This window comes from Diabrotica virgifera, chromosome 4 (assembly GCF_917563875.1).
Source record: "Diabrotica virgifera virgifera chromosome 4, PGI_DIABVI_V3a".
Taxonomy (NCBI): Eukaryota; Metazoa; Arthropoda; class Insecta; order Coleoptera; family Chrysomelidae; genus Diabrotica; species Diabrotica virgifera.
The window spans coordinates 112,366,772-112,380,649 of record NC_065446.1 but is presented as its reverse complement, the minus strand read 5'-3'; the positions used below and the strand labels follow the sequence as shown (position 1 = coordinate 112,380,649).

Here is a 13,878-nt window from a genome sequence, read left to right as displayed (position 1 = left end):
GGGCATTCAATCGCCTTCCCTTTATTTATTTTAATCTTTTCTGTCTGTGCTCAACGCATGCATATTAACTTTTCTTTCAAAACCTTCATAGTATGGACCAATGTGCTGTCAGCGCACACATCATGTATAGTCGGTTCGCTAAACTCAGACACAACTGGCTAGTGATTTTAATAGGTAATTTTTTTGTTTTTTGCCAATTTTGCCAAAACTAGCAAAATTACTAACTATTTAGTAATTATTAAATATTTACTAATTATTTTTTTTTGCCAATTTTACCAAATTGGCAAAATGACTTACTAAAACCACTAGCCAGTTGTGTCTGAGTTTAGCGAACCGACTATACCACCTAATTACAAACGCACATATGACGCACGTATGTGCGTCAGAGCTCTCTTTTTGACAAATACAACAAACCACGTCTGAAGAAGTAATCTGAATTTTCTGACAAATTTCTTCCTCTCCTAGTGACGACGGTCCAGGGGCTTCGTTAGTATTATGGTGATCCATAATAGTTTCCAATTTTTTCTCCGATTGCAATGTCTTCTTTCACAGTTGACGATGACATTCCCATTCCATCTGTTTGTGTTAAAATAAAACTCATATACTTAGTCAAACCAAATTACGTGGAAATAATAATCAAACTCCGTTCGCTCAACTCAAACGCATTTTGACAAATTCAGAGTAGGAAACATACAACATAAAATTTCCTATCTCACAATATTAACAGCTCAAATAAAGTTTTATTAAAAAAAAAAAAGAATTATTGGAAACATCCACGACAGGTCGTCATTGTGACTAAACGTCACGAATATAGTCGGTTCTCTAAACTCAGACACAACTGGCTAGTGATTTTAGTAATTTTTTTTGCCGATTTAGTTACATTTTGACACACTAGACGTGGCTGTCTAGTCTGTCAGCCACGTCTGTAAAACTGTAACAATACGTATCCTAAGCTTTGATAGAGGCAAAGCAGATGTTCGAAATATTTTGTGTATCATACAAGATAATAGGTCTGGATCCCGCGTATGAAAAAAAAGTTGATTAATAGCAAGCTGAACATTTGTTAATAGCTTAAGGGTGTCTAGTCGGATAAACTTTGATATATGGGAACACTGGAACAGGGGAAGTTTTAATTGTGGAACAGTTTAAAATTTGGAACGGTCAGACAACGAAAACGTCACATGTATTTTGTCCGACAGAACTTTCAATTGATTTGTTACCCTTTCATTAAACTCTCATGCAAAAATCAGGCTGCTATTTTATCTGCTCAAAATTATGTAAGTGTAAAAGGTGTAACGTATTGTGCAACTCTAAATGCCGTAATGCCTCAACATATGAGAATAAACACTATTTTTTTTTAATTATTACAATACTTAAATAATAAAGATTGAAATTAAAAAATGACGTTTTATTAAACCTAATCTAACAAATTACGACATTTTAATAGATGATCGGGGTTTGACTAGTCAAACCCCGATTTCATAAAATTAAATTTCGACCTTTGCCTGACCAACTTGGTCTCTCCTAGGTTTGACTAGTCAAAGGCCGAAACTGTAATTTATTTCGGGCTTTGACTAAGACCGTCAGTCAGACCTGAGGATTGCCTAGTCAAACCTAGGAGTGCCTGAAATTCGGGCTTTGACTATAACACATATATTATATCTTCTACACTTATCCAAACAATTAAAAGGTATGATAAAATTCAGCGAGCAAAAATTGAAATCCTCACTCTCATAAAACACTACAATTCTCACATGGGCGAGTTAAAAACTCGTCGCTGGTACCTTTCCATATTTGCACAAATGCTAGATATTTGTATAAATAACGCATGGATTCTGTATAGAAGGGATAAAAATATTTTACAACACACGTCCAAAGAATACACATACTCTTAAATATTCTAGGCAGGGCATAGCAGAGGCTCTAACAGAAAAAGGAAGAAACAATAAGAGAGTGTTTGCCGAGTGAAACAAAGAAATTAAAGAAATTAAAATGTGCGTTCTGCCGAGACCATCAGATGAAATACGATTTGATAAAGTTGATCATTTTCTTATTTATGATACCAATGCCAGGTTAGGTATTGCAAATTAGGAGAGACACACTGGTCATGTTCAAATTGTTCTCTTAGATTGTGTGTAGTAAAGGATAGAAACTGTTTTTTCATAATAGCACATTAGTAAGTTTTACAACAGTTTTGGTTGTTTTTGACTAAAATAAAAAATTAATATCTTCCTTTATTACTTTTTGCTTCCGTTTTTTATTAAAAAACTAGTTTTAGTACTTTTAGTTTCTGCTTTTATTGTGAGGTTTCAACTACAATCTTAGACTATGCTTCTTATAAGATACATAATAAACTTTTACAATAAATTTGGATATTTGGCTATGTATCTTGTGGGATACACTCCATATCACCCTTATTTATAAAAAGAATAATATAAAATTAGTCAAAATGCCTTGTGATATACCATATCACACTACCTAAACAACAATTTCACAAAAATTACTGTTATATTAAGGCTTGCCAAATTAAGGGTTGAAGTGAGTTTGAACAGTGGGAGAAGCCGGTAGTTAGGTATACTCAACGAAAAAGGTACGTAATATCAATAAAAATGTTAATTCAGACAACAAACGCATTACCTAAAATTTGTCAAATTCTTGGTTTTATTGTAACAACAAAGCGATGCTCATCAATTCATTATTTTCGTTAGTTGAGCCAATCTATTACGTTTATTGAATGGATGAACATTCATTATGTATACCATAATATCACTTTATTGATGTTACGAACTCTGTTTATTGAGTCAAAAAACACTACTCATTGAAACAACAACGTCGTTAATTTACCGACGCAGACTATTCGTTGTGTCAATACCAGTGTTATTTCTCGTAACGTGTCTCGTTTATTTCTAGAATTATTTCCGTTTATTCTTACAATTAATTCCGTTCATTCCCACAATAAATACGGTTATTCTTACAAGCAATTCTATTCATTCTTACAATCAGTTTCGTTCATTTCTACTATGAACTTATTTTATATTAATAATTACTGAATGCATTAGCCCAATGTATGATATTGATTAATAATAATTTTTTAAATCCCCCTTTTTTGTCCTTAACCTTTTTTGTAGCACAAATTGGGGTGCCGATCCAAATATAGCACTTTTATTTTACCGTACTATGATTCGTCCTATTTCCGATTACAGTTGTCACTTCTATGGAAGTGCCGCAAACACACATTTGGATAAATTAGAAACACAAAAAAATAAATGCCTTCGACTTTGTCTTGGGTATTTGAAGTCTACACCCGTTAATGTAATGGAAGTTGAGGCGATAAAATCACCCCTGGAATTTCGACGACAGTTTTTAAGTGATAAATTCATTACTAGAACCATAGGAAAAGATACAAACTATCTGCAGGATATACATAAGTTATCAATTTTAGATCTAACTCATAAATATTGGACAAAGAAAAAATGTTCACTTCTTGTAGATAGTTACTTGAAAATATCTCAATACCGAAGTACTTTCTATACTTATGAAAATTAAGTTTCACCTATAATGTATTCCCATATATTAGAAGATCTTTTCTGAAAACAAATTAATACTTTTTTTATGGATACTAATTTAAATCCAGCTGTTTTTCAATCATTTATACTTCATAAATGGCCACATTATCAGTTTTACTATACAGATGCATCCAAAGTACAAAACAAAGTAGGATGTGAGGAGTCTTATCATACCAGCCGACGAGTAAAGACGTTAAATTCTAATTAATATTCGCTTACAGTTTTTGCAAAAGTTAAAAACGCGTTTTGTGAATGTGTTATTCTAACGATAAACATTGGTAAGGTGACTTTATTTAAATACATATTATAGACGACTTCAAAAATAGGCCAGTATTTACTGGCCCCAAATAATTGATATTTTGGCATACAAAATATCAATTTTTACATCATGGCATCCTCATCTACGTCAACTAAACCTACTTCTACACCAGACCAACAATCTCTAGAACCTAAAAGCTACTCTTCCGTAACCAGACAACCAACCGTAATGTTTTTCCATCAAGAAACCAAGCAATTGTGTTCGACGCAATTGACAACACCAAAATTGAAGATTACCTCCACAGTTTAAGCCAAATTATTCGACCAATAAATATTATTTTCTGTTCAAAGCTATCCAACAACAGAATGTGCATTTACTTAGCAAATGAAAAATTAGTGGACGACTTTATTACCAACCACGGAAAAATCAAAGTTAATCAACAACTCTTACAAGCACGACGACTAATCACACCCAGCCAACGACTAGTACTCTCAGGCGTATGTCCATCTATTCCACACTCAATCTTAGAATCCGAATTGCAAGCACTTGGTGTCAACCTTTTGTCACCCTTATCATTTCTCCGTATAGGGACTTCCAGTCCTGAGTTCCAGCATATATTAAGCTTTAGGCGACAAACCTATATATCCCCTTTAACCAACCATACCTTACCCGATTCTTTTATTATAACCCACGAGGAGACATCATATAGAATATGGATATCTTTAGACAACCAGACTTGTCATATATGCAAAAACACCAAGCATTCAGCAAAAGACTGTCCAACAAAGGCATCTGTATCAGGTGACACCACTTCAATTCCTCAAAATACAGAATCAGGTGAGAACTCTATTGAAAATAATTACAATCAGGCGACTAAAGAACTAACGAGTGGCATCCCACAAAATAAAACCGAACTTAACGATCAAGTTGTACAAAATGAAACACTAAGCACAGAACTCCAAACTAACCAAATAGAAACAGATCCAATATCACAAAAACGCACAGTTTCTGAGCGTTCTCCAACTCCTTCATCAGAACACGCTATTGAAGTAACAAAAAACAAAGAGAAAAAGACTAAATTAAACCAAGGCAATAAACCAAAAAAGACGTTAGAGGAAATGCTGAAACCTACAGAAGAATTATTTAGAGACCAAAATTCCAGTTATCCCTTAAACTATGATCAACTGATAGATTTCTTCGAAAATTGTACAGGCTCTTCCGACCCAATAAGCATTACAAAAATGTATACCAATGAAATTTCTGAAGTTACAGACCTACTGACAAAAAGTTATCCTAAACTAATTGACCGAAAAATTAAAAGTACATGCACCCGAATAAGAAATAAAATTTTACGACAGATTGATCCGGACTTCCATACCGAACCAGAAAGCGACACCTCTACGGACACATATTAAAATATCAATATCATTCACTAGTTTAATTCAATGGAATCTGAATGGGTATTACACCGATTTAGAAATGTTGCAAATACTAATCTCAAAATACAGACCAATGATTCTATGTTTACAAGAAACTAATTTTAAAAACAACACTGCACATAAACTAAAAAACTTTAATTGTTTCTTTAAAAATCGACAACATGCTAAAATCGCCAGTGGAGGAGTAGCCATATACATAAAGGACGACATTAATAGCACAGCAATACCACTAGAAACAAACATTGAGGCAATTGCAGTCAGAATCAAAGACGTAACTAGTTTTTCCGTATGTAACATATACATCCCCCCCCCCCCCAATCAAGAACTTAACCATAACGAAATATCGGATCTTTTAGAACAAATACCTACTCCACGATTAATTGTCGGGGACTTCAACGCACATAATCCTTTATGGGGTTCAAAAAAATTAACACATCTTGGTAGAAAAATAGAAGTACTTCTGGAAAAACTCAACCTAAATTTACTTAATGATGGACGAGATACCCGTTTCGACATAAGAACGGGCGAGGGTTCTGCTATCGACCTATCTATATGTGAACCATCAATAACGCATACACTTTCATGGGATGTATTACCAGAGCCATACGACAGCGACCATTATCCTATTTTAATCCATAACGAAGATGCATCTACAGCTATACCAGAAGCAAAATGGAACTTAAAAAATGCGGATTGGACGAAATTTCAAAATCATATCGAACGCAACTTGCATGCCATAAATGAAAATAGTAATGTGAACGAAGAAGTAGATTTCATTACAAAACTAATAATAGATTCAGCAGATAAAAATATTGGAAAAATTAACTTCAATAGTAAATTCCATCCAGTTCCTTGGTGGAATCATGAATGTCGACAAGCAATACAACAATCCAAAACAGCGTTTAATAAATTCAAACGACAGAAAAATGAACAAAACTCTTTAGAATTTAAACGATTAAGAGCTATAGCCAGATTTACTATCAAAAAGTTAAGCGCGAATCTTGGAAAACATACGTTTCAACAATTGACAGTTCTACTCCAATGGCAACTGTATGGAAAAAAGTAAAAAGAATATCTGGTGCAAAATCACACAAGTCAATAAATCTGTTAGAGCAAAATAATATAATATATAAATCCCAAAAGGAAATATCAAATATACTGGCATTAGTTTATGAAAAAAATTCAAGCGACGCAAACTATTCACCAAATTTCTTAAGGAACAAAAGAAATGAGGAAAGATATACCACAGATTATGAAGATCAAAATAATAGTGAAATAAACTTTCCAATATCAATGGATGAATTAGAAGCGGTAATAAAAAACTGTAAGAACTCGTGCCCTGGACCAGATAATATACCCACTATTTTTCTAAAAAACCTCACCTACCCATCTAAAGAACACTTACTCAGCATTTTCAACTTTATCTTCTCGAAAAGTTTATTTCCAAAATCGTGGAGAAATTCAATAATAATTCCTATTCCTAAGCAAAGTAAATCAAAATCAGATCCCGAAACATATAGGCCAATATCTCTTTCTTGTAGTATGGGCAAAATGCTAGAGAAAATAATAAATAACAGACTAATGTGGTATCTGGAATCAAAAAAATTAATTATACCAGAACAGAGTGGCTTCAGAAAACATCGTTCTACTGTAGACAATCTTATTGACGTAGAATCGGAAATACATGAGGCTTTTGCAATTAAACAACATTGTATCGGAATATTTTTCGACATTCGTAAAGCCTACGATACAGTGTGGAAATTATCAATATTAAAAACTCTTAGCGAATGGAAAATTAGAGGTAATATACTCAAATATATATCAAACTTATTAGAAAATAGACAGTTTCAAGTCAGAGTAGATGGCGTATATTCCGCAATAAGAAATCAAGAAAATGGTATACCACAGGGCTCGAACCTTAGCACAACTCTGTTTCTTATAGCTATGAACTCTATTACCGCAAAAATTAAACATCCTGTAAAAGCTAGGCTATATGCAGATGATTTGGTTATACTTTGTAGAGGAAAGAACCCAACAACCATCCATAACCATGTCCAAAAAGCCATAAATCATATTGAAGAATGGTCATCCACAAGTGGACTTCAGTTTAATACCCTTAAAACCAAAGCAGTGTGTTTTACGAAAAGTCACCAAATACAACTGAAGAACTTATACTTAAATGGAGCACAGGTTAAATATGTAGACGAAGTTAGATTTCTCGGTATGATATTTGATCAAAAACTAACTTGGAAAATACATTTAGAATATTTAAAAAAGACATGTCAGCCTGGAATAAATTTGTTACGATCACTTGCAAACAAAAAATGGGGCGCCGACTCGTCTACATTACTACATATCTACAAGGCCCTAGTACGTTCCAAACTTGACTACGGCTCAATCGTTTACAACTCCTCAAAAAAGACGTACTTAAAAACAATAGATATGATTCAAAATACAGGTCTTCGAATTTCCTTAGGAGCACACCACACAAGTCCAATACAAACTCTATACTGGGAGACTGGAGAGATCCCACTCACGTTTAGAAGACAATATCTAAGTCTTTCTTATGCCGCTGCAGTATCCTCTAATCAAGATAACGCAGTTATACACAACGTATTTGCTGACCGCTTTAAAAGTTGTTTCCAAAACTCAAATAGAACTGATCACCCTTTTTATTACCGCATACAAACTTACTTATCAAAAATAGGTATTCATTTTCCAGACACCTACGATATTTCCGCAATCCAAACCCCTCCTCCTTGGACAATTCGCCTTCCCTATACTGATACCAGCTTATTCATCATCATCATCAACCCGTACGCGTCCACTGCTGGACATAGGTCTCCCTCAGCTCTTTCCATTCATCTCTATTTTGTGCGGCTTGCATCCAGTTACCGACAACATGTTTCAAATCATCGGCCCATCTGGTTAGTGGGCGTCCTCTGCTCCGTAGTGCTTCTTCTCGCGGCCTCCACTCGACAATACGTTTTGTCCATCGGTTGTCTGGCAATCTGGCGACGTGTCCTGCCCAATTCCACTTAAGCGACGCGATTTTTTCGACAGCGTCTGTTGTTTTTGTTCTACGGCGTATTTCTTCGTTTGGGATTCGGTCTCTCAGGGAGACACCCAACATCTGGCGCTCCATAGCCCTCTGAGTTACGCGAATCTTGTTCACTACCTTTTTTGTTAGTGTTAATGTTTCGGCTCCATAAGTGAGTACAGGCAGCACACATTGGTCAAAGATTTTCCTTTTGAGGCATATGGGCAAGTCCGATTTAAATACATAGTTAAGTTTACCAAACGCTGCCCAGGCTAATCCTATGCGACGTGGGAGTTCGCACGTCTGGTTATCTCGTCCCAACCGAATTTCATGTCCTAAGTACTTATAAGATGCAGTCTGCTCAATATCCATTCCATCAACAACAATATTACGATTTAGCACCAGATTAGTCATTATTTGCGTCTTGTTGATATTAATCTTTAGTCCGACCTCTAAGGAAGCGTAATAAAATTTGTTCAACATTATTATTGCATCATCCATACGATCGGCTATAAGAACAATGTCATCTGCGAATCTCAAATGACTGAGCTTCTCTCCATTTATATTGATACCATATTCGTTTAGATCTGCCTTCTTAAATGTGTGTTCTAAAAGGGTTGTGAACAGCTTTGGTGAGATGGTGTCTCCCTGCCGTACTCCTCGCTGTATACAGAATGTATTTGTTTGTTGTTCAGACAGTCTTACGCTAGCCGTTGCCGTTTGGTAGATATATTTGATCATGTTAATGTAGCGATGGTCTATTCGGCATTCTGTCAATGCTTTTAACATTTTCTGCTGGCTTATGGTATCAAATGCTTTCTCGTAGTCCACGAATATCAGTGCCAATGGTTTGTTGTATTCCGCAGACTTCTCTATTAGATTTTTTATTACCAGTAAGTGGTCGTTAGTGCTATATCCAGATCTAAATCCAGCTTGTTCTCTAGGTTGATAGAAGTCTAACTTAGCCTCCAGTCTTTTTTTGATAATTTTTGTGAAAAGTTTATATATGTGTGATAGCAAACTGATAGGACGGTAGTTTTTCAGATCTGTTATGTCACCCTTTTTGTGTAATAAAACAATGACTGCATTGTTCCATTGAGAAGGAGTTTTTCCTTGGTAAATGCATTGGGTGAAAAGTTTGGCCAAAGCCTGGATAATTTTATTTCCACCTTGTTTGATTGCTTCGATTTCTATTCCGTCATCGCCAGGGGATTTATTATTTTTCATTTCTGAAAGTGCCTTTTTAACTTCATGTGGTGTTACTTCTGGCATTAATTCTGATCCCTGGTTTGTGATTTTGGGCAGGGGCTGATCTTGCCTTTCGTTGGTGCTCTCATACATTTCGCGATAAAACGATTCGACAACCTTGAGGATTTCGGCTTTATCCGTGGCAATGTTGCCATCTTTGTTTCTGATTTTGTACATATTTTTGTTACCGATGTTATTCGTATTACGCCTCAAAACTTTTAAACCTTTGTTTTTTTGAATTATGTGAGTTATTTCTCTTGTGTTGTTTTCTCTTATGTCTTTTCGGATTGATCGGTGGATATCTTTATTTAATTTCTTCAGTGTTGTGTAGTTGGAGTCGTATTTTTCCGTCAATTGTCTTCTTTTACTTATTAACTCTTTGGTATTTTGGCTTAATTTTTCTTTATGGGTCACGACAGTCGGGCAGCACTCCCTTTCTGTTTCTTTTAGTGCTTTCGTTATGACATTATTTGCTTGTTCAATGTCTTCTATGTCGTTTTCAAGGTCTTGTATACGTCTGGTTAGTACATCTTCATAGAGGTTGTTGTTTCCTGGGGGAATCCATTTCGTCTTTCGTGTTTTGAAGATCATCTTGGTTCTTTCGAAATTGACATTTAATCGAATCTTTGCTCGGATTAATCTGTGGTCGCTTCCTACCGAAAATTTGTTAAGTATTTCAATATCTTTAATGATTTCTTTTCTGTTTGTTATTATAAAATCTATCTCATTTTTGACACTGCCATCTGGGCTTATCCATGTCCATTTACGCTGAGGCTTTTTATCGAAAAAAGAGTTCATCATGGATAAATTTTCCTGGTGTAAGAAATTAAGCAGTCTTTGTCCTCGTTCATTTCTGTCGCCATACCCATACTTGCCCATTGCTACTTCTGCATCATCTTGTTTGAAGCCAATTTTCGCATTAAAGTCGCCCATAATTATTGTATAATATGCTGGTGTAGTATGTAATGCTGTTTCTAGGTCATCATAAAATTTTTCAATTTCTTCATCGGAGTGGCTTGTCGTTGGAGCATATGCCTGGATTATCTTAAGGTTATATCTTGCATTTAGTTTGAAGATGAGGTATACAATCCTGGGACTTATGCTGTTAATTTTAGTTATATTTTGGGTGTGTTTTCTATGTATAATAAATCCTACTCCACCGTGTGAAGTGTCTTCTTCTCCTCTAAAATGAAATAAATGTCCCGATTTAAGAGTAATTTGGGCTTCTCCTCTTCGTCTGATTTCGCTGAGGCCGATGATGTCCCATTTTATTGTTTTCAGCTCTTCCTCCAGTTCCATCATCTTCTGGTCCGATATAAGGGTTCTAACATTGTATGAGGTGATATGCATTTGTCGTTCTTTGTGGTAGCCTGATCTTTTCCGGGGATTCTTAGCACCCTCTGCTCCAACCCTTTTCCATCCGCTACCTTGGTTGGGGGTATTGGAGCGGCCGGAGACTGAGGGCCGTTCAGTACTATCGTCTTTCATGAAAATTTGCCTTTGGGGTTTTAAGCCATTAAAACGCCACGCTTGGCTAGTGCGTGTTGGCGAGTTGACTGGATGTGGAGGGAGGAAAGGGTGGAGATGGGATTGCTTTGGGATAGGACATGGTTTCCCCGGTGAAGGGATGCTGGGGAAATCCATGAGCTCGCGTGGGCAGGTGTGCTATTCCTGAAGTAGATCTATTCCCTGCCGGGATCGCAGAGAAGTATCTACCCGCTACCACCAGCTTATTGCGACTAAACAAATCAGAAACGCCTGCAAGTCAAATCAATCAAGAATTTCTTAAAATATTAAGCAAATATGGTAGCTGCTTCAAAGTTTACACCGATGCCTCCAAAAACGAAGACGGAACTGGCGCAGCAATCTACTCGTCAGATTACACAGCAGCTTATAAGTTACCTTCATATACAACAACGTTCTCCGCTGAACTGTTTGCTATTCTAAAAGCATTGGCTCTGATAGTTAACAAAAATAATAAGAGAAACATCATTATCACAGATTCTCTCAGCTCAGTATTGGCATTAAAACAACTCTATTCTGATCATCCACTACTACTTTTCATTAAAAAGGAACTGAAATATGCAGAAAATATGAATATTAAAGTTAATTTTATTTGGGTACCATCTCATACTGGAATCGAATGTAACGAGGTTGTGGACAAAATAGCAAAGAATGCACCTAATAACCCAAACGCAGAAGAGAACATGAAAACCCTACACACCGACCTGAAAGCATATTTCAAAGTAAATACTTTTAAAATATGGCAGGAAACATGGAGGGACTCATCAACCAAGCTATACGAAGTTGACATTAACCACAATCAAATTCCACAATTCAAAAACAGAAGAGAGCAAGTAATCTTCACTCGTCTCCGGATTGGCCATACTCGATTAACCCATGACTACATACTCCAACGTGCCGATCAACCTGTGTGTGATTTGTGTAGAAGTGTCCTTACCGTAAAGCATTGTTTATTGCAGTGTCCGAAGTATAAAGTGCAACGAAAAAAGTGCAACATACCACCAACATTAAATAGTGCACTCGGAAAAGACAGTGATACAAAAAGCATCTTCACATTCCTCAAAGACTGCAACCTCTTACCAAAAATATAGTATTTTACTTTACTTTGTATAGATTTAGAGCTTTTTATAATTTCCTATTGTTATGTTTAAAATCTATTTTTAAGTTATCATTTTGTAACACAATCCATACACGCTAATAACCCTGCGTGGTTGATGCGTAATGTAAGGAAAAAAAAAGTAGGATGTGCAATAATAAATATTCAAAGTCGATTTAAAAATTATTCATATTGCCATATGAATAATCGATATACACTGCTGAAATGATAGCGATACTTTTGCTTTAAGACACATAATAATATATAGTAACGAACCCTATAACTGCATAATATTTACAGACAGTAAGAGTGCCGTTGACAGACTAACTTACGTACATAAGTCCCAACAACTAAATCATACAGAACTGGAAATTATGACTCTTTATAATAAAATTGCAAATTTAGGAAAAAACATCATTATATCATGGATAAAGGGACACGCGGGCATTAGGGGTAACGAAATAGTAGACAGGCTAGCCAAATCCGCCCTAGAAATAGGCGAAGAACCTCCCTTGAACTTATTACCAATTTCGGATATTGATATTATTAGTAAACGACATCAAGAAAAAAAAACTGGCAAACGTATTATCGAAACACGAGAAGTGGAAGTAATTACAAACAAATGCAGCCTGAAATTCCCATAAAAAGATGGTTTCATTCTCTATCAAATCGCCATTTCATAAGAGTTATAAATATATTGAGATATAATCACGCTCTTACCCCCTCCATATGTTCAGTTTGGGTATCACAGAGTCACCTAACTGTGGGTGTGGAAGAAGGTTATCTACTACATATTCTGCTCGAATGTTCCCATCAATCAGTAAATATAAACAAATTATGAAAATCTTAATATTTTAAAAATTCCACTTCCCGTCTACCTGAACAATTTGACTTTTTCTGAAGATATTAATACATTAAAAACAATTTACGAACATATCAAAAACTGTAAATATAAATTGTAGCAATATAATTAACCCTGTATTTAAGTAAAAGAGTGTCACCTCTGTAGATTTAAGTGATTATTTTATATTATAATTGAAAGAAAAGAACAAAAAAAAACAAACCACAAAGAAAAAAAAAGGAAAAAAAAAAGGAAAAAACAACTAAGAAGATGTAAACCTCCAGGATGTTGAATCTTGTGGGATACACTCCATATCACCCTTATTTATAAAAAGAATAATATAAAATTAGTCATGTATCTTGTGGGATACACTCCATATCACCCTTATTTATAAAAAGAATAATATAAAATTAGTCAAAATGCCTTTTGATATACCATATCACACTACCTAAACAACAATTTCACAAAACTAAGAACTAAGAAGATGTAAACCTCCAGGATGTTGAATCGGGTTTATTTCTTAGCGTAGTAAAAAACAATTAAAAACGTAGAATAAAAAAATACAAAAAAATACAAAAAAAAAATAAATATATACAAAAAAAATTTACATCAAAAGAGTGTATCTTTTAGATAGTAGTATATTAGTTTGCTATGTATATATTTAGAGTTAGAAATACAGAAAAAATTCCTCTGATTGAAAAAAAAATTGTTTGTTTTTAAAATAAATTTTCTGGCTAATTGGCTCAGCCGAGGCCATCAAATTCACACACAAAAAAAATGTTAAACCATTACTGGTTTGTATAAATTTGTGTTTTGAGTAACGACTTCATTGAGTGCGGTTCTATTTGTCTACATTTTAGTAAAT

General features: G+C 34.9%; 1 protein-coding gene across 1 annotated transcript in view; it reads left to right on the top strand.

The window, feature by feature from the left end:
- The window catches only part of LOC114334283 (lachesin-like), a 665,400-nt gene that overhangs the window by 497,892 nt on the left and 153,630 nt on the right, over window positions 1–13,878 (top strand). The window lies entirely within an intron of this gene.